The sequence below is a fragment of the Balaenoptera borealis genome, assembly GCF_965194805.1.
Source record: "Balaenoptera borealis genome assembly, chromosome: 8".
Lineage (NCBI taxonomy): Eukaryota > Metazoa > Chordata > Mammalia > Artiodactyla > Balaenopteridae > Balaenoptera > Balaenoptera borealis.
The window spans coordinates 108,331,774-108,358,696 of record NC_138865.1 but is presented as its reverse complement, the minus strand read 5'-3'; positions in this window follow the sequence as shown (position 1 = coordinate 108,358,696).

Genomic DNA, 26,923 nt, shown 5'->3' with positions numbered 1-26,923 from the left:
TGATGGGTCTGGACCAAGATGGTGGCAGTGGAGTTAGAGTAAAGGGGTGCATTTAGTACAGTTAGGGCTTTGGACCTCCAGGACGTGGGGACTATTGGCTGTGGGGTCCAGCGTGATTCCAGGGTTTTTTTTCTGGTCTGTGTGATGGGATGGGTAGTGATGCTTTCAGCCAAGATGGGAATCCTGGAGGAGCAAGGCGGTGGGGGCGGATGACGAGTTTGGAGTGGGACGTGGTGACTTTGAAGGGTCAGGGGGCGATCAGGTGGAGATGGCCAGGGAGATCTTGGACGCATGGGTCTCAAGCTCTGGAGAGTGAGTTAGAGATGGAGATTTGGAATCATCAGCTCACATGTTGAGAGAGTTTGGGATCACCCGGAAGAACAAGTAGAGAAAGGGAAGGAGGCACCAGGAAGCCTAAATGCGACTTCCCCTGTTGTCCGGTGGTTAAGACTCAGAGCTTCCCCTGCAGGGGGCGTGGGTTTGATCCCTGGTTGCGGAAGTTCTGCATGGTGCGCAGGGTGGCCAAAAAAAAAAAAAAAAAAGGAAGCCTAAACACACCTGGTTGAATCAAACCATAAAAAAGGTAGGAAGACTCTTTGGGAGACAGACCCTTTTCCCATTTCCCGGAGCTGGTAATGTATTTCCCCCACACTGCTGCCTTTTTACAGAGCAGCCTTGAAAGACCCCTGCATCTCAGAGCGCAAGCGTCACGTTCCCACAATATTCTTTGCGGGCTGTTACTAAATCCATATCGCATCCAATTTCTTCATTCTACAGAGGGTAAAAAAAAAAATAAAGAAAAGAACTGTTAATTTTGGTTACTATTTCTCCCTAACTATATTCCCTTAATGAGGCATTTGCCTGCAACACAGTCTGTTATGTATTCCGTGTTTTATAAAAGATCTCTTGGGGAAAATAACCCAGGAAACACAATTTTTCGGCACCATCTCCTTTTATTAAGAGTAATGAAAAGGAAACAAGAATCATTCTCCCAGTCAAGCACACTACTGCTCCCTCTTATTGGTGTTTTTATGACAACTGCCAGGTAGTACGGGATCCACGCAGTTGCCCCCAACCCAGATGTGCGCCCACTTTACGGCCATTCTAATGATCCGGTTGTGAGTACATTAAGGTGTGTGTGTGTGTGTGTAGTTAAATATATTGGATACATATATTTTTATATCACCATATCTGGATAAGTGTTTGGGATGGTACAAGACCTTAAAATTACACACACATGAAATGGGCTCTTTGCCCAGAAAACCAATCATCCTTCAAAACGGGCAGAAAAAGCAACTAAGGAAATTAACCCAGCCAGCGGGAACGCAAAAGAAAAAGGCTGAGGAGTGATGGTCTTGACTGGGAACTTGGCTCGGGCTTACGGCCGCAGCTGTGGGTTCTCCGCACCCTCACTCTGGGCGAGTTTGGCCACGTTCATGGCTGGACTGCCACCCAAGTGCAGGAGGCTCCTGCCCGTGGCGCCAGCCTAGACCTCCCAGCAACACTTCAGATCCAGCGTCGGTCCAGCTGCCAACTGGACATCTTCCCTGGGGTGTTCCACAGGCACCTAAGCGCAGCTGGTGTGAATCTGCACCACGTTCTTTTCTGTCTCCTCTTCTCCAGTTACTTACTTCGGGTAATGGTTATCTCAGTTAATAGTTAATGGTTCCAGGCAAGGGTCACCCCTGATTCCCTCCCCTCCCCCTCCCCTTTAACCCGCGAGATGTGAGGGCCCTTCCAGGCAGGCGCTGTGTATACCGTGGAGGTAAGGCAGGCCCCCTGCCCTCAAGGGGGTCACTGGTCCACAAAGAGGCAGAATCACCTCGTGGTTAAGAGAGTAGGATCCAAAGTCAGAAACAGCCACAGTCAGGTCCCCGCTCTTCCCTGGATTTGCTGCCTGACTCTGGGCTCTTAAGCGTCAGTTTCTTCATTTCTAAAATGGGGACAATAATAAGAGCCCCCCCTTATGGGAGCAGGTTGTCATCAGGTTTCAATGCAATAATTCATGTAAACCATTATCGCGAGGCCTGAGCAGAGTAGGAGTTTGATAAATGTGATTCCTTTCTAGCATCTGCTAGGCTGGATGACAGAGAAGGCCTGTCACCTCCCACATCTAGTATCCCCCTGAGTGGTCTTTAGTGGGGCACATGGCTTCCCAGAAGAAAGGTACATTTCCCAGCCTCCTTAGTGCTTTGGTGTGGCCAATGTGACTTCTGGAAAGCCCACGTAAGAAGGTGACAGCTTCTTCTCCCATCTCCTCAACCTGCTGTCTGGAATGCGGATGTAATGGCTGGAGCTGTAGCAGCTTTCTCTACATTAGTCAGGGTAGGTGTTATAGGTTGGGTTCCCTGGGAGCAGAAATGGAGATGGAGTTTAGTATGCAGCAGATTTACTAGGAAGTGTCATTGGCATTTATACCCATGGAAGGGAGAGGGAGGAAGCAAGACTGGGCAGAGGGAGGGGTCAGTTGTGATGCCAGTGGGCTTCTATACCTTTCTATACCTTTGCTGCAATCAGTCACTGGATGTGGGCCACCCAGATGGGGCAGTGGCCTTGAGCAAGCTGCTCTCTGCAGCAGAGGCAGTCCTTGAAGGGGTGACCATTGAGGGCTGTGTGCTGACACCATCCCCACGAGTTGGGCAAAAAGCCCTTCTTGGAGGAGTGACTTGGGGTGTACACCTCTGTGTCCATCTCAGTAAGTCACTGCTATAAACGGCTCAACATAATAAAGCTTCTGCCTTAGAGACATGGATAGCCCTAGAGACTGTCATACAGAGCAAAGTAAGTCAGAAAGAGAAAAACATATAATATTGCTTATATGTGGGATCTAGAAAAATGATACAGATGAACTTATTTGCAAAGCAGTAATAGAGACACAGATGTAAGGAATGGATGTATGGATACTGGGGGTGGGGGACAAAGGGGGGATCGGATGAATTGGGAGATTGGGATTGACATGTATACACTACTATGTATAAAATAGATAACTAATGAGAACGTACTGTATAGCACAGGGAACTCTACTCAGTGCTCTGTGGTGACCTAAATGGGAAGGAAATCCAAAAAAGAAGGGATATAGGTATACGTATAGCTGATTCACTTTGCTGTACAGCAAAAACTAACACAACATGTAAAGCAACTATACGCCAATAAAAATTAATTTAAAAAACACAATAAAGCTTCTGCCTTGCTCATGTGACAGTCCGTCACAGGTATTCTTGGCCTGGTGGTGACTCAGGGACCCAGGCTCCTTCCATCTTGTGACTCTGCCTTCTTCTACGTCCTCAGAATCCTCTTAGTTCAACAGGAAGATGAGAAAAGAGAAGAGAAGGCTGTTGTGGGTGGTTTTGTGGGCCAGGTCTGGCAGGGACACTTCTGTACATTTCCTCTGGCCAGGACCTCATCAGTAGTCTGCACCTAACTGCAAGGGAGTCTGAGAAATATAGTTTAGCTGTGCGTTAGGGAAGATGAGGGACAGGATTTGGCGAATGCCTAGCCAGTCTTTGTCAGAGACTATGAAAGGGAGGGCCACACTCTGGCAAAAGCAGAGTGGTGGCCTGGAAGGAACCTGGATCTAGGGGACACCAACACACCCACCTTGGAAAATTTACTTCTGGGTTTGGTTCATGTGGGAGAGACATAAATGTCTACCTTTACTAAGTCTCTGTCTTGTTGTTCACGATCTAATCCTAACTAAACAGAGAGAAAGAAAAGTGAACAATACAGGGTGATGGGTGCCGAGACTGACTAAACATAAAGGAGGGACAGCTGCTCCAGCCCAGAGGGTAGAAGAGGGCTTGTTGGAGCTGGTGATTCTGGACCTGAGATTTGAAGGATGAACATAGTTGACCAGTTGGCAGAGCTAATGGAGGGAAGGTGCAGTTCTTTTCACTGACCCAGAACCAGGGCATAGACGGTATCTTGCATGAGTCTAAAGACTAAAAAAGAAATGCTTTCTCGATGGAACATCACGAGGCAAGATGCTCCTAATGAGACGCGGAGGATGCCCATTTTGCTCACCTGGCACGGAAGAGAAATGAATAAATGAATGAATGAACATATTAGTGTGTGAAAAATTTCTTGATCAACACCCCTAAGCAATTTGGCAATCCATCCTTCCCCAGGCACCCATAATCTTCCCTTCCATACCTATTTTAGCATACATATGATGCTGCACTCTAATTACTCTTTGATGTATCTGACTCTCCACTTGACTTCAAGGTCAAGGACTTTGTCCCATTCATCCTTATGCCCTCAGCATCTAGCTCAGCCCGGCACGTGGAGTCCTAAACAAATGTTTGCCAAATGAGTAAACAGACACACTAGTCCATTGTGTCACAAAGGGCTAAAAAGTCATTCTGTGGTTGAACTGAAATCTTTTTCCTTCTACCTTCTGCTAGTCCAACTCAGTTCCTCAGACATTTATGGGGCACCTGTGATAGTGTTAATACAGACAAGCCCCCCACCTGGGTCTGGGTTAAAGACAAGCCCCTCACCTCCCCGCCCTTTGGAGCTTCCCCAACCAGCTAACTCCTTTCAAAACAGCCCTCCAGGGAAGAAAGACAAGATCTTGTTCAGTGGGTTTCCACTGGTTCCATGTGTGAGGCCCTGAACCTGCCTGGCCCTCAGACATGGGATGCTCTGCCAGGGGTGGTCCAGCCCAGGTGGAGGAAAGCATCCTGTCCCCTGAAGTGCTGCTGGGACAGCACTGCTCCTAAGCTTTCGAATTGGAAGTTTCAGATCCGCCCTTCACCAGTGTACAAAGCTCTGACCCAGGGTACCACTTCCCATTCATTAATCCATTCATTCCCTTTCATAAAGCAAGCACTAGACCAGGCTTTGGCTGGTTGCAGGGTTGGGGTTCAGGGCTTTAGAGATAAGTGTGGGAGGCAAGGAGTAACAGATGCTCCACCAACAGTGGCTCTGACTCTTGCCATACACGATGCTTTTCTACTGCAAGCACCTGTGATTCTCTACCTGTGGGCTGGCTCCAGCTGCTGGAGTACCTGCACCCATTGGAGCAATGTTGGAGAGTCACCCAGAGCAGGTATATAATTACTCCAGCTTCCTCTCCCATCACATGGGACCCCTCTGGGCCATATCCTTCACTGTGTCGCAGGGGTTCCCAGGGGGTGCTGAGCCCGGGTCGCCCACAGTGGTACCCTGCTCATCAGTGTACCTTCTTGTCTCTCTTTCCCTGTATCCTCTCCCCATCCCTTCATGGGAGCTTCCTGAGCTCGCCTCCCAAACCAACTACATGCACTTAAATCCTTGTCTAAGAGTTTGCTTCTGGGGGAACCCAACCCACCTAAGATACAAAATACCTGTCCTCACTGAACTGGTCCTCTAAGTAACAGGACAGTAGAGCAGGTGCTGGAATAGGGGGAGCACAGGAGCCAAGAGAATACACTACATGGGGACGACTTTGGTCCCAGGAAGGTCTTTTGCAGCAAGTGACTTTTAGCTGAATCTATAGATTTGCTCAATTTTTCTTCCTTCTGATTTCTTCTGGCTGCTGCACCCAGTGTTGCCGTAATAGATGCAAATAGCTCCCCCTAGAGTTGTGCAGCACATTCTGTGGGATTCCTTCTGAATTTCTTTGGCTGGAAAAGGAGGTTAGGGGAGAACCAGTGCTTTTTGAGGGGCCGCTGGGTCACAGGCGCTGGTTACAAAGGTGATTTACAGGGGCTATCTCATCTAATTCTCTGTTCAGTCCTTGGAGGCTCATGTCATGGGTCACGTTTCAGAGATGAGGAAACAGGCTCAGGTGGGGCCTTCTTGCCCAAATGCACACAGCCAGGCAGGGCCACGGTTCTGGCCAGGCTGACCCCAAAGCTCACCTGACTGATGGACCCTGACACCAGCTCCTGTGCTGCTCTTGGCACAGGTACCTGGAGATGACCTCGAGGGGGAGGAATTATTCTGATTTTACTGATGAGGCAACTATAGTGGCTCAGGGAGCAGGAGTGGTGGGTGAGCTGGGCCCTGAACTCACCCCTGCCTGACTCTGGGTCCTCTCCCCTCTCCTCTCCATCAGGTTGTGAGTCAGATGGGAGGCCCCGAAGACCACCCTGGGGAGCGCCCACCAAGCACAGTCCCCCACAGAGCTGGGGAGGCTCCAGGCATGAGTGATGTGGCAATGTAGTTTCATGGTCAGAGCACAGCCCTGGACTTGGACTCCCTGTATGCAGATCTTGGCTCCTAAATTGACAATATGCTTTGGGCAAGACATTATTTGCCTTCTCTGTGCCTCAGTTTCCTCATCCATGAAAATGGGGATAATAATAGCAACTACTTCATGGGTTTATTGTGAGGATTAAATAAGATAATATAAGAAACGTGCCTAGTAGGGGGTCCAAAACCATATGCAATCAGTAAAGCACTATGGCTCCAATCTGCTTAGTACTTGGGAGGAACAGACACTGAGCTGAGATAGTTACATGATTCCATTTCACCCTCATGGGTCCGTGAGGTTGGCATTATTATCCCCTGTTTTGCAAAGGGGAAGCCTGGAGCACAGAGATGTTAAGTAACTTGCTTAGAGTTGCACAGCTGGTGGCAGGGCTGAGCAGCCTGACCTGTAAGTTGGATCTCCTGACCGCAGCACAGTCTCCTCCTTGGTCCTGCATGGTCTGCAGCTGCCACTCAGAGCCTGATTCAATGAACCCCAGGCTTGTCTTCTTTCTGTATGTCAGCGTCTGGCCCAGCATCCTTGAGGCATCTGAGGACAGCTAGGCGATTTTTCTAAGCAGCATCCCTGGCTCCCGTAGCAGATTGCTTCTCTTGTCTCAACCTGGGCTGGCGACAGGACTGGCCACAGCCGGAATCGTGCTGTCTCCATCCCAAGTCCCAGACTGTACAATCTGGTCCTCATCTCCACTGCTGCCTGCCTGCAGGGCCTCCCACAAGCCCTCCAGAGTGTGCCCATCGGGAAACTCACCCCACCCACGCTCCAGGCCCATCTTCCTATACACACCCATCTTTTAAACTCTGTGCCCTGCTGTAATATTAAGGCAGTAATTTATACACTTGGCTCTGAGCTCCAGGCTGTTTCAAAGGCATTGATCACCCCGGAGCACTCATGGAGGGTTCAGGCGTACTCCTCCAACTCCTCTGCCAGCTATTGATTCCAATGACATTATTTATCAATTACGAAAGGTTTATTCCTCACTTGCTCCTGCACAAAAGAATCCATGCATTTATTTTACAGCATGATTTATTGACACGTCACCATGCATTACATGGAAAATTGAATTTTTGGAGGCTGGAGAATCTTAGGAAATTTCACAGGTTCAATCAGACAGGAGAACATCAAAGAGTTTAATGATACAATTTTTCATCCATTTGCTGCAGCGCTGGGAAGGGAGGGGCCTGGGGGCCAGTTCAGCTCAGAGCCCCAAACTGCTCAGGCGCGTACCTAAGGATGAAGACCTCCTGGCTGGAACCCTCCTCAGAGACTCAGCTCAGGGCTTCTATTTATGACTCCTGAGGTCAGAATATTTCTTTAAGGTGGCTTAACCCTTTGTTCCCAGAACAATAAACCTTTCCTTGAGCAGATCTTTCCTTGACTCTTGGTAGAAGGAAGCAGGGCCATCCGTGATGTTGAGTCAGTATAAGAGAGAAATGTGACGTGATGTTTAGGGCCCATTTACATCATTTCCCCGCCCATCAGTCCCCAGCTCAGTTGCAAGTTCCCAGGGGAAGCCTCGACAGACCCCGTAGGGTGGATCAGGCCCCCACTATAGGCTCTCATGACACTTTTCACTGACGGTATGTATATCGCTGTGATTATTTGATGAATGTTACCTCTCCCTTAGACGGGCTCCCCAAGGGCAGATCGTGGGACTGCTTGTTGTCTACTCGCAGGACTACCATTCCCAATCCACAGCCGGAAACTTTGTTTCCCAGAATTCCTTTCTCCGGAGGGTTGGGGCTGGAGTTTGCCAATGAGAGGAGCTTGTAGGAGCTTTGGATGGCGAAGTAAAGCAGAAGCCACTGATGTTGCCGCGACGGGAGATGGCGGTTCCCTGCACCTGTCCCACTTTGGCCATTGAATATCACGGCTTCTTAGACCTCCCCATGAAGTCTGGCTTCTCCACCGGTTCCAGCATCTGAGGCTGAGATTTTTAATGCCCGCTGCTCTGATCCTCCAGCTTCAGGCTTCTATACCTGCACTCCCCCAGCTCCTCCCACATGTGTGTGAACCCGAATTCCCATATTAAACCTTTTATTCCTATCATACTTATGGTGGCTCCATTTTCTTGATGGAGCTTCAGACTGACGCAGAGGCAGAAGTGTCTGTTTTGCTTTCCTTGCATTCTTTAGGGCCAAGTGTATAATAGATGTAGTGCGTAATCAAATATGTTGCATTTAATTGATGAACAGAGACTCTCCCTCTTCTCTGACTGGCTAATTCCTACTTGGCCTTTAAAAATCACCTCCTCCAAGAAGGTTTCCTTGATTCCAAGTGTGAGTCAAGGGTACCTCCTCTGGGCTCCTACTACTGGAGCACATATTGTGCTGGGTTATAAGCATCTGTTTACTTACTGATCTGCTGCAGTAGATGAGGAGCCCCTTAAGGCTAAAGATAAATCTTAATGACCCCTGTGTCTCCATTTCTAGAGTGCCTGGCACACAGAGTCCTCAATAAAGGTTAATGGATGGACTTAATCATTTATTTGCCTGTCCATCACTGTTGGGTGTAAGAACCGTATGTCTGGGTTACTAGACCCTTTCACATCCATTCTCTTAGTTGACCCACACAGTAATCCCTAGGCTGCATAGGTGGTGGCTTCCTTGGGGAGGAAGATGATACAACATCAAATGTGTTGCCCATCTGAAAAGCGAAACACTCAGGGCTGGAAGTGAGGCGTCCTTGTTCAGGGAGCCCTCCACCAACCAAAGCCAAACAGGCTTGGGAACAAGCATTAGAAAAACCAAAAGAGGAACAATAAAAAGTTATATATTTGGAACTAATATAGTGATAATCAGGCAAACAGTATTAAATAAGCAAGTGGAACCTCCAATTTTAGAAAGCTAAAATTCAGCATGAAAATTGGTGTCTGAGATGTTTGAAAATGACAGATCATTTGCATCGCTAGAGCTACCATTTATTCAATCAACTCTCTATTCCCTAAAATGGGCTAGAGATTAATTTATATCCCTTTGTTACTGTGATAAAGACACACGTCGCTTGCTACAGATACACTTTAAAGAACAGATTCATTCCCATAAGTCTAGCCTGGAAGCACAATTCTCTAAAGTGAATTAGATTTTCCCATTGATTTACATGATTAAATTAAAGATGTGTTCTCACGGGAGAAGTTGACCAATAAATGAAATTAAAATTTTTTTAACACCAGAAAAGAGTAGGGGGAGCAGTTGCAGGATATTAGGGATGCGATGGTCCATTGCCAGCGTCTTGCTTGCCGGGGGCTTGCTTGTCCTCACCACGCCAGTTACTCCCTTTGTGACATAGTTCTTTATAGTGCATAAGACATTTCTTTTCCAAACTTTATAAATTGGGAAGAGTCAGCAGGAAAGTGTAGCCAACGTTTATTGGGTCCTTATTCTGGGCTGGTTACTAAATGAGGCACTTTTTAATGTTTACACCCACCTTCTGATGGAGCTCTTATTATCCTTATTTTAAAGACAGGGGCTCTGAAGTTCAAAGATATGAAGCCATTTGCCCAAGCTTCTACAGCGGAGTCTGTCTGACTCCAAAGCCTGTGCTTTATGAGCTTCATAAAGATGGGAAACAAAGGTAAAAATAATCCAAAGCTGCAGAAAAAGAAACGATTGATTTTCTGTTTCTCTTAAACATGGGATCTTGCTCCCATACTTAAATATGGGAATATCAATTGCCTGTAAATTCTCTCAAAATAAAACAAAGCAGTTGCTTTGTGGGTGCCTGGTCCCACAGGCGTGATGGCTGTCTGCTTGGAAGCTCCCTGATTCCACCTTTAAGTGCTGTGGTCTTCCTGACCCACACCAAATACTGGCAGTTATCTTGTCTCTGGGGAAACAAGGGAGCACCGCAGATGGGCACAGAGGGGCAGCAGGAGTCGTGGGTTTCTATTCAGGATCTGCCTCTCCCTAGATGTGTGGTCTTGGGTAAGCCCCTTTCCCTCTCTGGGCCTCAGTTTCCCACCTGTAAAATGAGGAGTCTGCACTGGAGCTATTCTTTAAGGCCACCCCTGCCCCAGATCTGATTCTCTTTATTCCTTTGAATTCTTTCTGACTGCTCTCAGTATTCACACAAAACCAAGAATTGACCGTATGCATGGAAAAAAATTGATGGGCCATTTTGTGTATTTAACGGCTGGCATTTAAGCTGAGAGATATTTCAGGTTAAAGAATGCTGTTTGCAAACATAAAAAAATACCATAAAAATCAAATATATGCAGCCCACACACACACCAGCACCAAATCAAGTACACAAACAGTAGTTGGGTTGCATCATTATAAACTCCTGATTGAGAACAAAGCCTCAGCAGTTTCAAAGGCAATTTTCATACAAAAATTGATTCTCTTCATGCTTTTCCCATGATTCTAATCAGAGAGGATGATGGCTTTTTTTTTCAGTGAGATAAGTTTTTTAGGAACATGAATTTTGATGTTTAGGCTCAGATTGAAATTTCTGAATCAAATGCATCAATGGGAAATGTGAGTTGGTCTAGAAAACCCCAGAGATGGAGGCAGAGCCTTAAGTCTCATATCTTGTAAAATTAGTTTATAAAATTCTTTCACATACTGTGTCTCAATCAATCCTCACCAGGACCTTGCCAGGTAAAGTAATACAATCCCATTCTACAGAGGATGAAACTGAGGTTCCTGAGAAGTGACTTCTTCAAGATTAAAGAGCTAATCATTGGCAAACCTGAGACTTGACTCAGAGACATCTGACTCCAAAGTTAGTGTTCTTTCAAATGAAACGATATTTATTTAATAAAGTTTTATTGTCTACTATATGCTGGGTATTGTTCTAAGTTCTAGGTCATGATAGAGTTCCTGCTCTCAGTAAATTTACACGAGTACTCTATATAAATAATTCCATCCTTGCCAACTGATCGTAAACATGCCCCACTGTCCTCAAATTTCTTGAAACCTTTTCTAGAAAACAGAATTTGCATTGTGTTCTTTGTCTTAGCTGTATTTTATCCCAAAGGTGACCAAGTCTTTCTGTTCTTGAATTGATTGAGTTACTTAACTTCTCCAAGCTTCAATTTCTTTGTGTAAGAGACAGCACAGTGCGTGTGCTACTGGATTAGAGATGAGTGTAATGTGTTGTGAATGAGGAAAACGTGAGGGCCACGTCATACAGGGCTTGTGAGCCCCATTGGGATTTGGGGCTTCACCTTAAATAATGAGCAGCTGTGGCCACAGCTCTGTCCTGGGAGGATCACTCTGGGCAGTGTGGCAGGTGAGCTTGGGAAGGAAGAGCAGCGAGACAGAGGCAATGAGGCTGGAGGGATGTTGTTGCAATAATCCAGGTGAGGGAGAAAGAGCCCAGACCAGGCATTCATGACGGAGGTGGAGAGGAGAGGGCAGACTCAAGACTATTCCCAAGTTCAACTCCATGGGACTCACTGACACATTTGATGGGAGGGGAAGGAGAATCTGGGGTGACTGCCAGCTACTGGGGGTTTGAGGAGGCTCAATAAATAGCACCTTTCCTCCTGCTCAAGTTTTGAATCAATTGGGAAATAAAGTAAGAGGTAAGCAATATAGAAATGAAAACACCGCTTTGATTACTGTTAAAGCTGGTGCTGGAGATTGCAGCTTGCATGTCAGGCCAGAGTGTTTCTTTACCCTGCAACTTAGAATCAGGAAGTCCTCTGTACCGTGCAGTGATCGGGGTACCTTGTTTCTGGAGGCAGCTTGCTTCCAAGAGGAAGGAGAGAAAAGAGTCTGGGCTCCACTTGCCCCTTGTAGCTCAGGGGTGGAGTGAGTGATGCGTGGAGAGCACAGGGAGATTGCACTACAGGGCTTCCTCCTCGTGGTAGCAAACAACAGCAGCGGGAAAAGCTTGGGTTTCCACTTTGTGTCATTTATTTAGATGGTAAGCACGGGGGTGAGGGGGACACCTGGGGAGACTTTGGGTTTGTGAGGCTCCACTGGAGATGGCTGGAGGGTGGCTGGGTGTGTAGGGTCCAAAGCTCGGGAGAGATTGATGTACAGGTTGTGAACAGACTATAGTGCTTGGACTTATGATATAAAGGAGGGTAGCTGGGCTGAGAAATGACCCTGCCGAAGAAGGAGAGAAGAAGGAGGAGGGCAGAATGGAAGGGAATGAGAATGAGAAGAGGAAAAGCCACCTGTGAAGGAGGCCGAGGAAATGTAGACAGGAGATAAACGGAACACAGAAGGGCGTGGGATCCACAAAGCCAAAAAAAAAAAAAAAAAAAAGTTAAGAGTTTGAAGAAGGAGCGAGGGTAGATCAGGAGCCCTAGATCCTGAGTGACTTGAATTTGAAATCTGTTTCTATCATTTTCTAGCTATGAGGCCTCCAGTTTGGTGCTTAATAAATGTAAACAATGATGATGATGATGATGATGGGGGTGATAAGGACGATGAAGATTGATGGGCGTGGCCGCCAGTGCTATAAGAAACAGGAAAATCAAGTTGGACAGGGTCCAAAAGAGTACAAGACTTTACTCCTGCGTGATCCTTTTTGGGGAACAAGGCTAACATTCAAACAATTAGATTTCTTTCCCATGACTTCACGTTTTACTTCCCTAACACACTTGTTCTAATAAGAAAGTTAAAAAAAAAACCCCAAAACTAATATTACAGACATGGAGGTGGATGCATATGTAAGGAAGTTATTAAAACCGCCTTGATTTTAATAAATTTACCACCAGGTAGCAACCTCTCAATGTCGCCTCTTTCCAATTTGCATATGTAACTGGCATCTCGTTAAAACATCATTAAGAAGTTGAAAACCAGGAAGACATAAACAGATGCAAAGGAGAAACAGAGGAGGCTGGGGGATGAGGCCATGGGTAACGGAGGAGAGGGCTCCTTGTATAAAACACAACAAGGCACGTAACTTGGTTATCCAAAGCCAACTTGATAACAAGAGAAAGCAATCAAAGTTTACATAGATACTGTTTACAAATTTGCAATTATAAGACTTGTGTGAAAGCTTCATTTTCCTGGAATGATTGGAAATTGCAGTAAAAGCTACTGTCATTTTTCCTTGCCTGGCCTGTCAATTACATATGCAGGAGAGCTTTTTTCTTCAAAGGATCAACACAAGAGAACAAGCCCCATGGTGACCAGACTTAGTTCTGGTTCCTCTTCAGTGGTTAGATTAGCTTTTCCTTTTAATTTTTTTGGTGTGTGTATAAGCATATATATATATATATATATATATATATATATATATATAACTAAATATTATAAAAGTGATACATAGCCACCATTGAAAAAAATCTATATGAAAATACATGGGGCCAAACTGATCTTAATAAGTGATGTGGTTTAATTAAAAGAGCTCAAGCTTTGGAGCTGGGCAGGTGTGGATCTGCCTCCTGGTTGGCTGCTTAACTGATATGCGACACAGGAGCTAGTTTCCTCATGTCGAAAATGGGGAGCGTGGTTTTGAGAGGATGAAATGGGACGGTGTTGATGAGATGCTGGCATATGGTACCAAGTACATATAGCAGTGCTCAGTGTGTGGTGGTCAGTGGTTTACCCCATTTCCTTCCTGTCTTCCTCCTTGAAATTCTTTACCCACTTTACAAACTCTGACAAACACTGGCAAACAAAGCCTTCTATGACCTGTCCCTAATGTATCTGTTTGGTACTGTTCTACCTAAGTATCCAAAAGGCAGAAATTTGTGTGTATGTATATTTTATTGCAGGCTAACTCTATCGAAACCACCCCAATATTTGAGTGGCTTAGCACTGAATCAAAGATTATTTCTTGTTCATGCCACAGTCCAAGATGGCATGGGGAAGTAGCTCTGCTCCACGTAGCCATTCAGGACCCAGGCTCCTTCCATTGTGTGGCTCTGATCTTCTTTAGGTCCATGGAGTTCTCTCCGTTCACCCAGGGAAATGGATAGCAGTGAAGACCCACCCACTCTTTACCTGGCCACATGGTGATGCATGCATCACTCCCATTCAGTCTATTGGTGAGAAATAAATAGTCACATGGCCCCATCAAGGTGCAAGGGAAGTGGGGGATTGTAGTTTGTCAGTGATACCTGAGAAAGGAGAACATGCAGATGGGTGAGTTCTCCCAATCTCTGCTCCATGGGGAAGCCCAACATGCAGGTTCTAGTCAAACAATCCAGAAAGGACCCTAGTGGACTTGTCTTGAGTCATGTATGTACCCTCCTTGGTAAGAGTTTCCAGGTACTAGGAATGACATCACCTAATCCCAGCCACGTGACTCAAATGAGAGAGAAAAATTCCCTGGAAGAAAGGGAATACAGTGCTGAGTAGATCAACGCAGCTGCTGACCACTACCACCGAGATGCCTGGCACCCAGCTCGGGGGCCTGGAGGATGGACTTGTGATGGGTAAAGACATGATCCTTACTCTCAACACATCCACACTGACCAAACCATTAGGGAACGATTCTGGCTTGGGTATATAATCAAGGGCTAGATGATAAAGATTATCTTATAGGGGCTTCCCTGGTGGTGCAGTGGTTGAGAATCTGTCTGCCAATGCAGGGGACATGGGTTCGAGCCCTGGTCTGGGAAGATCCCACATGCCGTGGAGCAACTGGGCCCGTGAGCCACAACTACTGAGCCTGCGCGTCTGGAGCCTGTGCTCCGCAACAAGAGAGGCCGCGATAGCGAGAGGCCTGCGCACCGCGATGAAGAGTGGCCCCCGCTCACTGCAACTAGAGAAAGCCCTCGCACAGAAACGAAGACCCAACACAGCCATAAATAAATAAATAAATAAATAAATAAAAATTTTAAAAACTATTAAAAAAAAAAGTACACCATGGTACAGAACAATAAGGGCCACCAAGAGTTTAACTATTAAAAAAAAAAAAAAGATTATCTTATAAACGCAAATTGAATTCAAAGAAGAAAGAGTTGATGGCGCAGATGGAGCAGCCAGAGTGTGGCTAGAAAAGGGTCCTTGTATAGGCAGGAGACCACCCCCGTGTGACCTTGGGTGAGATGATGAGCTCGAAGACTTGAGTCTCCTTCATTGTTAAAATGGGGGCTAATTCTACCTACATCACAGCATGGCTGCAGGACATAAGAGAAATATTACGCGTGAGAAGTTCAAAAGAAATATATTTGATCATTGCCAATGTTCAACAAAGACCTCATGGAAGAAGTAGAATGTCTGAAGATTAGGGGAATCACAGGCACAGGGTGAGTATGGAGAGAAGTGTGGGGGAGGGCATCCCAAGCTGGGGATGGGGTGGAGATGGGGCTGCAGGGCTGGGGCAGCGGAGAGATTAGGCACGTGGAAAAGACTCCTTTTATGGACCTCAGCCCGCAGTGCTGGATCTTCCCATCTCTTCTGGTTGCCCAGTCCCTCTCAAGACAAGAATTTGGAATCCAGGCCAGGTGATTCTGCCTGTATGCCATGATTCTCCATCTTTTCATGGGCAGCTGGCAGGGATATTTATAAACCAGGGAGCAGGGCTGCTGTCTGCCTGGAGATCAGTGTAAATTTGACTTAATGTGTCTCTCTCTCCACACACACACACACACACACACACACACACACACACACACACACAAGATGCAGATGCTCAGACTTTGCGGGCTGTTGCCTCTTTCATGTGTAATGACCTTCACATACAAGGCTCATAATTCTCCTTCTGGGCGCTGGGGGCAGCATCTCCTGAACTTGGACCCTGGCAATGTGAAAGCTAATTGGGGCTGAACGACTCTACTGTACGTATCCAGCTGACAGAGAGGAGGGTTGAGTGGCGGCGCTGCCTGCCCCCGCCTTGTCCCAGTGCTTCCTGCAGATGCTTGTTGCCTTCCTTGCTGCCTTCCTGGGAGGATATGTAACATCCGCCTTCACCACAGAGCACAGTGAGGCTCAGAGCTCTAGGAAAGCTCGTTTTGAATCACACAAATATACTTGCAGATTTTTGCAGAGTGCCTTCTACGTGCCAGGCATGCACTGTATGTTGCCTGTAACCCTCACAAAAGTGCTGCAAGGTAGGAGTTTTCATTCCCATTTTATTGATGAGGAAACTGAGCCTCAGAGAGGAAGGGATTTGCTCAAGGTCACACAGCGAATAAAAGACAAAGCTGGGATTTGAGATCAGATCTTTCCACTGTCACCGACAAATACCAGAGACAGTGGTTACTTTGGTTATGAATGAGACTAGCAGCTAACGTTTAGTGCATACTTGCTCTGCACCAGGCATTTTGCTGAGTGCTTTTACATACAAGACCTAATGTAATTCCTACAAATATTCCAAGAGGAAGGAACGACTACTCTTCTGTGCATTTCACAGATGTGGAAACTGACACTCGGTGGCTTGAGTTAATACCTCGTGGTTTCCCACTGGAAAGTCAGGGACAGGCTTTGAATCCAGGCTTTCTAACTCTGTCTGGCTCCTTCTTCTGTAGCCACTGCACTAAACCACCTTGTTAAAGGCGATCCTTACATTCCTGTGATTTTACATATACTTTGTATCCCACATAACTGTTTTACAGATAAGTGTAGGAAGACTGGTGTCAACCTTTTATCTACTCTTCTCTCAGTTCTCTATAAAAGTTACCTCGCCTGTGAGTGCACTGTAGTGTAGACGGAAGTAGAAATAGACAGTTGTACACATGAAACTTGTATAGTATTAACCAATGTTACCTCAATAAATTAAAAAACGTTATCTCAGCTAATCATCACAATGACTCCAGGAAGTGGAAACTCCTGCTATGCCCATTCCATAGGTGGGAAAACCAAGGCTCAGACAAAGTGAAGTGATTTAACCAAAGCCACAGGGCCGGGGTTCAAATTCAGATACGTCTGCCACCAGGGGTGTTCTCTCTTGTGTACATTGCTGCCTTGTATTTTTCACCCATGCCCCTAACTTGTTTCAGCATCAGACACTGCAGATTCTTACCACGTATTGACTGAACCAAAAACAGGTAATTGTTTTCACCCAACCATCTCAATGAGATGGTTACAAAGGCTTCTGGATTACAAAGACTAACATTATACTCACCTAGGCTAAGAGCCCCATGAAATCAGCTGGTGACAGATCTTTTTTTTTAAACCCTGGCATTTATTGAGCACATACTGTGTGCCAGGTACTGGCTTAAGTACTCTTTGTGTTTTAATCTGTCCACAATGTTTTGAAGGAAGTACTGTCACTCCTGGGCTCAGAGAGGGTAGGTGTCTTGCTCAGCATTGCCCAGCTAGTGAGGGACAGTGCTGTGATCAGAACCCAAGCCTCCTGCCACTAAGTCCTGACCTACTTCCATTGCATCACTGCTCTTGGGGTGGGGGAGGCTTAGAAAAAGAAAGAGGTGGGCACAGGGTAAAAGCACGTGGTAGCTCTGCAGCTTAGAAAATAAAATCATAGGTAACTTCATTGACTCCTAATACTTCACTTTCTCTTTTTTCCTCTTTAATGTATTTAAAATTAGAGACAAGCTTGAAAGACGCCAGCAGGGCCTGCTAAAAGCTTGCAAAACTGACAGGGGAAGATTACACAGCTGGAAAAAACTGTTTCAACTTTTTTTGTGACATAAAGGAGCAAAATCCAAAACAACAACAACAACAAAAACCTCAAAGTGAGAAATGACAGCATCTGTGGAAGATCAGTGGGTGGAAATCATGGGAATCTGGGCTTTAAACCCAGATAAAGAAGACTTTCCAGCAGCTAGAGTTGTCCAACAATAAGCTAGATTACTGGGGAGAAAGTGAGCTCCCCGTTCCTGAAGGTATACAAGGGCTGCTTTTCAGGTGCTGCAGAGGCAAGGGAAGGGGTGATTCAAATATCTAAGGGTTTGACTGAATCGCCCTCAGGAAACTGATTCCAGCTTCATCCTATTGTTTAGACCAGAGGCTTACAATGAGCACTTCCACTCAGTGGGCACATTTTATGTGCCAAGCTCTATGCTAAACATTCTTCTCCTTCAGTTCAACTGTCAGCTGGGCTTACCCTCCTTCTTAAGACCTGGACAAGATCAGATCAGCCTGGATCCTCGTTTTAAGATTTGCAGCAAGTGCAGAGCCCTCCGCATGGTTTCTGTGTATGCCTGGGGCAGTGTCTGTGGCGGGGCAGGGCTCACATTCTCAAGGGCATCTCTAGTTCTGAGTTTCTGTTTATGCTGAACCGGTTCCCTTTTGGATGGGCTTTCTGTCTGTACATATTCCTGTTCCAAGATATAGATCTCAGATCCATCACTGGACTTCCAGAAAAACTCACTCGTGGGCATGGGGTGCAATGGTTTGCAGCCACAGAGCTGGCTTCTGCTGTGGTAATACAAGCAGCAAGAGATATTTGTCGCTCCAGTTTTTAAAAGCTTTTGCCCGCCCAGCTCTTGGGCACTTTTCACTGGTCCTTCCACTTTAAGGAGTGTCTGCTCTGCTCACCAGCTCTCTGGCTCCTTTCTTCCCTTCTCTTTCCCCCTTTCCCTATCAAGCAGGCAGCCAAGTGACCACCCAACCCACATGCTAAAGCAGTCAGCCAGCCAGCCAACCAACCAGTTAACCAACTAGCCAGCCAGCCAACCAACCAGTTAACCAACTAACCAGCCAGCCAACCAATCAAATGCCTACCATTTTCAAAAAACAACGTGCTAGGTCAAACTCCAAAATAAACAAAAAGGAAGGAAGGAAGGAAAGAAAGAAGGGAGAAAAAAAATGGAGGAAAACAACTTCTCCTTTACTATGGAGAGAAATTCCATGCTCCTTTGGCCTTGAACTCCAGACATACTTTTGGATCGCATCATACCTAAATAGTTCAACAAGGTGTTTTCGAAAACTCGCCCTCACACTTAGTAGGAACCCTCTGCCTAGATGCCCAGCCCTTCAGTTTTCAAACCTACACCATCCCCTTTAACTCTTACAATGCACCTATACGTATTAAGTATGACTAGGATCCTTATTTTTTATATAAGAAAACTGGAGCCGGGAGAGGGGAAACTAGTCCAAGTTTGCATGGCTGTTGAGGGGCAGAACCAGGAGGCCACTGGGGTCGGTTGACCCATAAAAGAAAGACCGCAGCCCCCGGGGTCCCCTGAAATCTGGTGCCAATTTTTAAGATGGCATTTAAAAAACTCCACCAAGTCTGCATTGTCTCGTTTTCTCCTTAGAGCAGCCCTGCACGTAGGTATTTTTATCCTCATTTCATTGTCTCACAAAACTGGGACTCAGAGAGGTGGCTTGCCCAGGGTCCCAACCCCCCAGGATGCGGTATAACCTGGGGTTAGAATCTGAGTCTCCTGGACTCTAATATCCTGCTCTTAGCCTCTCTGGGTTGTGCCTGCCTCCTGGATGGAGATTAACGCAGAGATCCAGAGGAGCTGGCGTCAGGTGGGGCAGTCAGCCGTGGAAACGGATATTCACAGTGATAAATTCTACAACAGGACTTCTTGGCGCACAAGCATCACAGGAGGTGTGGCTAGCTCTGTTGCCCTCAGGAAGCCTCCCAGAGTAGGTGACCCTGGAGCAAGGTTCTGAAGAGTGACTAGGAGTTCACCACGTGGACACCTATAAGGAGGAAAGGCCATTCCAGGCAGAGTGGATCCCCCGGAGGACGACACAGCCTCGTGAAGTAGTCACGTCTGGAAGGATGGTTGCCCAGTAGGAGAAGGGAGTGGTACAAAGGAGGCCGAAGAGGTCATCAGGGACCAACTGTGAAAGGCTCTGAATGCTAGGACAAGGGTTTAAACTTGACCCTGGGGGTGATGGGGAGCCATGTGGGGCTTCTAAGCAGGGGAGTGACCTGTGCGCTTTAAGCAGGGCGCCAGGATTGCCGTGGGCACCACACACGCGCGTTTGGTGCCTTGTCTCTCTGCCACATTCATCTTCTTTTCAGGAACAGGTACTGGAGGTTTAATGAACTCATTACTCATTCCTCTGTCAGGTGAGTCCAACTGTAGCGGGAGGTCGAGCGGAGGGCTCAGTCCTGCTGAGGCTGCGTGGCTGCTCTCTCATCAGCAGCCACTGGAGCCCTGTCCCTGGCAGAAGCTCACCCAACCTGTTCCACCGCTGCCCTCCCCTCCCGCCTCCTCCCAATCCCACGCTCTGCTGCCTCCAGAACTCGCCAACATCCATTTCAATGGGCGCAGTCAGAATCGTGTCTTCCTGGAACTTGCTGCCATCTGTCTCTCCCCACGCCCTTGTCTTGGTTGGTGCGTCTGCGTCTCTATCTCACTGCTGGGCTGTGGGATGCTTCTGTTTGTGCCCTGGATGGGCGGCCTGTCTGTCTGTCTCTCCTCTCGGCACCCCGTTCCCCCTGCTCAAGCCTGCCCATCCATCTTCGCTTCCTTCCTCCTTCCCGCCCCTCTCCACCTTGGACTTCCTACCTGACTTGCTCTTCCTTTTCTTGAACTTTTCTGAATGTCTATCTGTTTGCCTGTCTCTTCTCTTTCAGTCCCTCTGATTGTTCATCTTTTTCTCCTCTCTTCCTCTTCCCAGACATTCTCTTGAAACAGATATTCTAAAGTCTATTCAATACAAGGGCACAAGATCTTGCAAATTCCTAACCATTCTGATTAGACCCAGGTAATTCGTGGAAGGGGTTTCAGGGTGGAAGGGGACCCATCCGGTGGAAACAAGGATAAGGCCGTTGGAGGCACAAGCATGGCACACCTAGGGACCCCCTCTTCTTCCTCCAGTCCTGAGCTGCATGGCCCTTTCATAGGCAGTAGCTGCAAAACCAACCTTGTGCCTCAAGCTAGCTGGAGGGCAGGGAACACCCTCCATATCATGGAATCATGAACTTTTATGGGTGAAAAAACCTTTTGAGATTCAACTGTTACCATCTATTTTTTTCCCCAGATGAAGAGGACGTGGCTTAGAAAAGGCAAAGCTTTGGTGACTGGCTAAGGTCACTCAAAGAGAGTCAGATTAGACCCCAGCCCTGGTGAACTGTGGAACTTTTTAAACCCAAGGAAGCACAGGACGTGGCAAGTTCCCATCCAGGGCCTCAAGCCACACAGTGTAGGTAGTGGTCTTCTGTGTCCTCATGGAGGCCAACTTCATGCACTCCTCTATAGCAACCAGATGAAACTCTCTTCCTTTGGTATTTCTGGTAGAGATGTCTAGTTGCTGATCAGAACGTGTGTTTTCCTTCCTTTGTGTAGGGCTGTTCTTTTGGAGATGACTGCCCAGCCATGGACTACATTTCCCAGATCTCCTTGCACCTACCTGGGAACATGTGACTAGTTCTTGCCCCTAGATTGTGAGTGGAAGCCATGTGTGCCCTTCTTGGTGAAGGTGTTTAAGAAGAGGATGTGCCTTCTCCACACACTTCCTTTCCCCTTCCATGAGCCAGAGGCAGAGGACCTGAGGGCATAGGGGATGGGAGACCCACAAGATGGAAGGAGCCTGGGTCAGTGAATCAGAGAGACACCAGTCAACCAGAACACCAGCACTGGACTGTTACATCGGTGAGAAAGGGCTTATTTGTTACAGCAGCTGGCACTACCCTAAAAAATGCAGTGTTGGTCATAGATTACTTATATGTACTCATCAAATCTGCATGTAAAGGTACTGTCATTCTCATTCCTGTTTCATTGGTGAAGAAGCCTGTCCTGGAATTTCCCAAGTTGCCAAAGAACTGTTCTCTCTTGTTTGTCTCTCACCTATCTTTCCCTGCTCATTATTTTCTCCCACGATTGGTCTTTTTGGCTGTTCCTCAACCCACCAGGCATGTTCCCACCTAAAGCCAACCATATCTGCTATGCTCTCTTCTTGGATTGCTCTATCCCCAGATCGTCTAAGTTTATCTTTTCCTTGTTTATTGACTCTTATTACAAACACCTGCTCCTTAGTGACGTCTTCTCTGACCCAGTCATAAGCAGTTGACCCCAACTTTCCAGAAAGCATCATTCCACCCTTATCACATGATCATGGTTTACTTCTCCCATAGCCCTGGCCACTATCTAAAATTATCTTGACCATTTATAAACATTTTTCTGCTTCCTCCGTTGTTGTGTCAGCCTACTACCCTTTAGTGTCTCCTACATTTTAGGAAAAAGAAACTCAGCAAAGGCACTATAATTTCTAAAACCACTTAATGGTGGTCCCAGGTCCAACTGATTCTATAGCCTATGTTCTTTCCATAGTACCACATTGTTCTCCTGACAAGGTAAAATTGATGGGTTACACTTATTTTACCAGGATATAACTTTAATCGTGGATCCCAAGGCAGGGTGGTGTAGGGGGAAAAGCATAAATTCTTGGGTTAGCAAGCCTGGGCTCCGATTCTGGCATTGATATTTTCCATTATTTAGCACCTCTGAATGCCTTTCCCACAAAATAGAATTAATATCCTTACCTCAAAGAGTTAACGTGAGGATAGAGTAGGTAATGTATAAAGCAGGTAACACAATGCTTGCACACAGTGGAGTCTAAGGCACCCTTAGTTTCTTTTCTAATAGAGTATCAACATTTATCCTGAGAGTTCTACCTTCATCTCAGACCAGGCAATTTATTAGTGGAAAGAGAAAAAAATGCAAATTGGGATGAAAACACGAAAGATTCTGAAAAGCACCTGATTCATCCCTAACTTCTCTCCCGGGCTTTGTTGAGAAGCTACATTTAAATCCAAGTCAGAGCTCTCAGACATCACAGTTGCTGTGCTGAAAGCAAACAGACTTCGGGATTTTAAATTTTTTCTCATTTCCCCCCCTTACAAAGCACAAATGTCATGGACAAGGGGCAAACTCATTACAGCTGGGTTTCTATCTGCCTGGTCCAGATGCATGCGCTAAAACGGGAGGCCAGTTCCAACGGCCAACATCCAGGACTGTGTGCGCCGTGACTAATGTATGTAAAACACACACAGGGTTCCTCTCTCCAGCATCTGGACCCAAAAGCAAAAGTTAGCCACAGAGAAAGTCTAGGCAAACTCTCCAAAGTGTTCATTGATTTTCAAGTTTGGAGGCAGTGAGTCTGGCTTAAAGCAAAGGAGCCCTTGATCGGGACTAAGGATTATTCTATTTTTATGGATATTACTGTACTGATGGTGTTCATAAATCCCTGACTATCATGTTCACGTTTTTCTTATTAGTCAGGAGAGACTAGGTTGTGCGCTGATAACAAATAACCCCAAATTCTCAGAGGCTTGAACAACCAGCGTTTATTTCTTGTTCATGCTGCATGTTCTTTGCAGGCTGTCGGGGGGTTGTGGTCACTGCGATCACTCAGAGTCTGAGGCAAGTGGAAGAGTCGCCATTGAGAACTTGGCCAGTTGCTGGGCCGGAAAGAAAAGAGATCTCAGGAGGGTGTCACACTCATCCTTAACTGCTCAGCTCTAAAGTGATACATGGCACTTCCTGTCCTAACTCACCAGCCAGAGCCAGTCACGTGGCTCCATCAACTGCAAGGGGCACAGAGCATACAATCCAACTCTGTGCCCAGAAAAGAGAAACCAAAAATATTTGTCCACAGCACCTTATTTCTGTTCCTCACGCTTCCTGGATGGGTCACCAAGTCCAGGTGATTCAGATCTCTTCACTGACCAAACAAATCCCATTCCTTCGGCTCCCTGGCTCTGATTCCCTCTTCAGCTCAGGCTTCAAAATTCCTCCCCTCATTTTTGCATCCGCCTCCATCCTTGACTCTTTGCCAGTCTTGCTCCTTATAATTCATCCTTGGCATCTCAGTCAGAGCGATTGCCCTGAAGTCCCAATCCATCCCGGTCACTCCCTCCCAGATACAAAACTTGGGGCCATTAGTACCACCTTTCCTGCAACCCAGCCAAGATTTGTAGAGAGGAAGATAAAGGATACTGTGTTTGTTTCTAGGAAAAGGCCTTTCAGGATCCTTCTGAAGCTGTGATTCTAGGATTCTATTATTATTCTCATCCATGAAGCTGCAGATACACACCTCCTGTAGGCATCCAACCCAGGCGCTTAATTAGCAAAGGCTATTAAACTCCAAGGAACCAGGATCCACAGTTGCTGTGCGACTTCCCGCGTGACCCGCTACGCAGGCAGTGGAAGGCACGGAGGTGTCTGGGTCTCAGTGCTGGAGCACGCGGACTCCCTTCACGACTCACCACCCACCACCCTCAGCTTGCCTGGCTGTTCTGTCCCCAGGGACATCTCCCAGGCCCTCCTGCACATCCCACCTACTCTCCCTCTGGGAGAGCTGTTATTCTCTCCCAACAGCTAAACACCAAGAGACAAAATCACGAACTCAGTCCAACCAAAAAATTATAACCCTCCCTTCCACCAGCACAGGCCTGTCTGATTGACAATGCACGTTCGTCAACATCAGTTTGTTGCATTATCTTAGCAACACTGTGAGGTGATAAAACTATCACCCACATTGGCAGATGTGGAAACTGAGATTCTGGGGGGGAGGTGAGGTCGCTGGCCAGAAAGTGACGCAGCCGGGGCTGGAATCAGGTCTCGGAGCTCCACACCCTGGGACTTTCTGCTCCCCGCCCTGGGGTTCAGAGATGCTGGCTTACACACTGCACAGAGAAAGACGTTTGGAAGTCCACGGCTAGGCTCAGTTTCCCCAAGTCTTGCTGACGTGGCCTGGAGTTGTGGCCAGACTGGGAACCACAGGCCCTGAGACAATCAAGCCTGTTCCTTGTCTGCTCTGCCCCATCAGCGACAATGGGGCAATTAAGGCGATGACTGCCGGTTTACATAACAGGACATAGGGATCACGGCACTCAACTCTTTGAAAATTGCCTATAAAAGCGCTAATAATGCATTAACGTATTAGTCCCCTTAATCCTGTCATATTAGCACAGACTTACTCCTTGGAGCTGACAGTGGATCTCCGCTGTCCCCATGAGATGCTGGGAGCTTCTCTCCCATCTCCCTGCTTCCTGGAACACTCCTCGGGAACGCAGGCACGGGGTGGCCGTAGATGACTTTTGACAGGGGACTTTAAAGACAGATGATGACATGCTAACAAGAGATTCTTTCTTGAATATTTCTCAGCAAGGAGAGAATGCCCAGCACAGTCAGCCAGGCCCTGGGCGCCGACTCTGTCAGTCGCTGTGTGGTCTTGGGCTACTGCTGAGCTTCTCTGAGCCTCTGTTTCCGCATCTGTAATATGTGGATAATAATTCCGCATAGCAGAGTTGTTAGGAAGATTCCACAGCTGCAGGCAAATGCCTGACACAGAGAAGGCATTTGATAAATCTCCAGTCCCCTTTCCAGCTGTAAAATGGGAATAAGAATTCCCTTCATGAAGATTAAATGAGATCACACACATCAGTTTCCTGGCACACAGTAGGGCTTAAGTAAATATTAGTTCTTTTCCCTCCTCAGTATTTTCTTTTTTGGAGTTTATTGTGTAATTAAAGTGCTGCTTGAATTTCAGGACAGCTTAGGAACAAGGACCATGGGGCTGAACAAGCTGTTCAGACATTTTATTTGTTCTGAAACAAATTACATCTTTTCACTGAGCCCCTCTCTCGAGGGTGGAGTGAATTTCTGCTGCAGGTCAACCTGCAGAGGGGACCCCTATCCTTCCTTCCCTGGGCATATTAGAATGGGCGGGGTGGGGGGCTTACATGGGCTCTGGATGCCTAGAAATGGGGAAGGGGCTTTGGTCTCTGATGGCCTCTAAGGTGTTGGAGCAGCTCTGATGTCAAGATGCCAGGGTCGGGCCTGGTCTTGCTGTCTGGCAGGCCCTTGGGTTCCCAGGGGTCTACTCCAGGGCCCTTTGGTGACCTTCCAGTGGATGGTGGGCTATGCCACAGAGACCCCCACTGCAACCGTGGGCCTCACTCAGTCCTTAGCCCACTGCATGGGCATCCCACAGCACCCTCTGATGGGGCCTGGTGTGTCAGCCGTGGCAGGGCTCTGCCACACTTCGGAGTCGGATTTTGGGGGAGAAGAATCCACACTCCCATTCCTGTTCCTCTTCAGCTCTGGAGATGCTTCTCTTTCTTCCAGGGTCTGATATTTCTGTTTCCTCCATCCACAGCAAGGGGTAGGGTTGGTGAAGGGGGAGGAGTGAGGGTTATTATCTTCCGAGTGATTTTGGTTTTGTACTCTGAAATACAGACTGTTAAAAATCTTCTCTGGCAAGGGCATTCAGATTCAGAATCCTAAGATTTGGTTGCTTATAGGGAAGGGGACGAGGGAAAAGGCCTTTCATTCTTTCTGGTATCCTAGGGCAATGTGAGAGTTTAGAAATATGTCCACAAGTCTGCTGACGCTCCTCCTTCCAACAAATGGCGCCTAATACCCCACCCCCATCCTCCGAGTGTGGGCTGGACTTACTGACTTTACTCTAATGAAGGGAATGTGGCGGAAATGATGGTGTGTGATAGTGTAGGTCACAAAAACTGTTTGGTTTCCTTCTTGCTCTCAGTGGGGGAAGTCAGCTGTCATGTCATGAGGACACTCAAGCAGCCCAAGAGGTCCATGTGGGAGGAACTGAGACCTCCTGCCAGTAACCATATGAGGCGCCATCTTGGAAGCAGATCCTCCAGCCCCAGTTGAGCCTTTGGAGTGACTGCATCCCCCTCCAACATCTTAACTGTAACCTTACGAGAGACCTTGAACTAGACCCACCCAGCACAGCTGCCCCTGGATTCCTGATCTATAGAAACTGTGTGAGATAATAAAAATGTATATTGATGTTTTAAGCCACTAAGTTTTCAGGATAAGTTGTTACACAATAGATAATGAATATGATTAACAGTGAAGAAAAGACACAAATTGATATATGAATAAGTAACATTGTGTGTGTGTGTGTGTGTGTGTGCATGCTGAGAAAATGCTAGATTGTGTTCACTTATTCAGCATCTATTTATTAAAGCCCAAAGCCA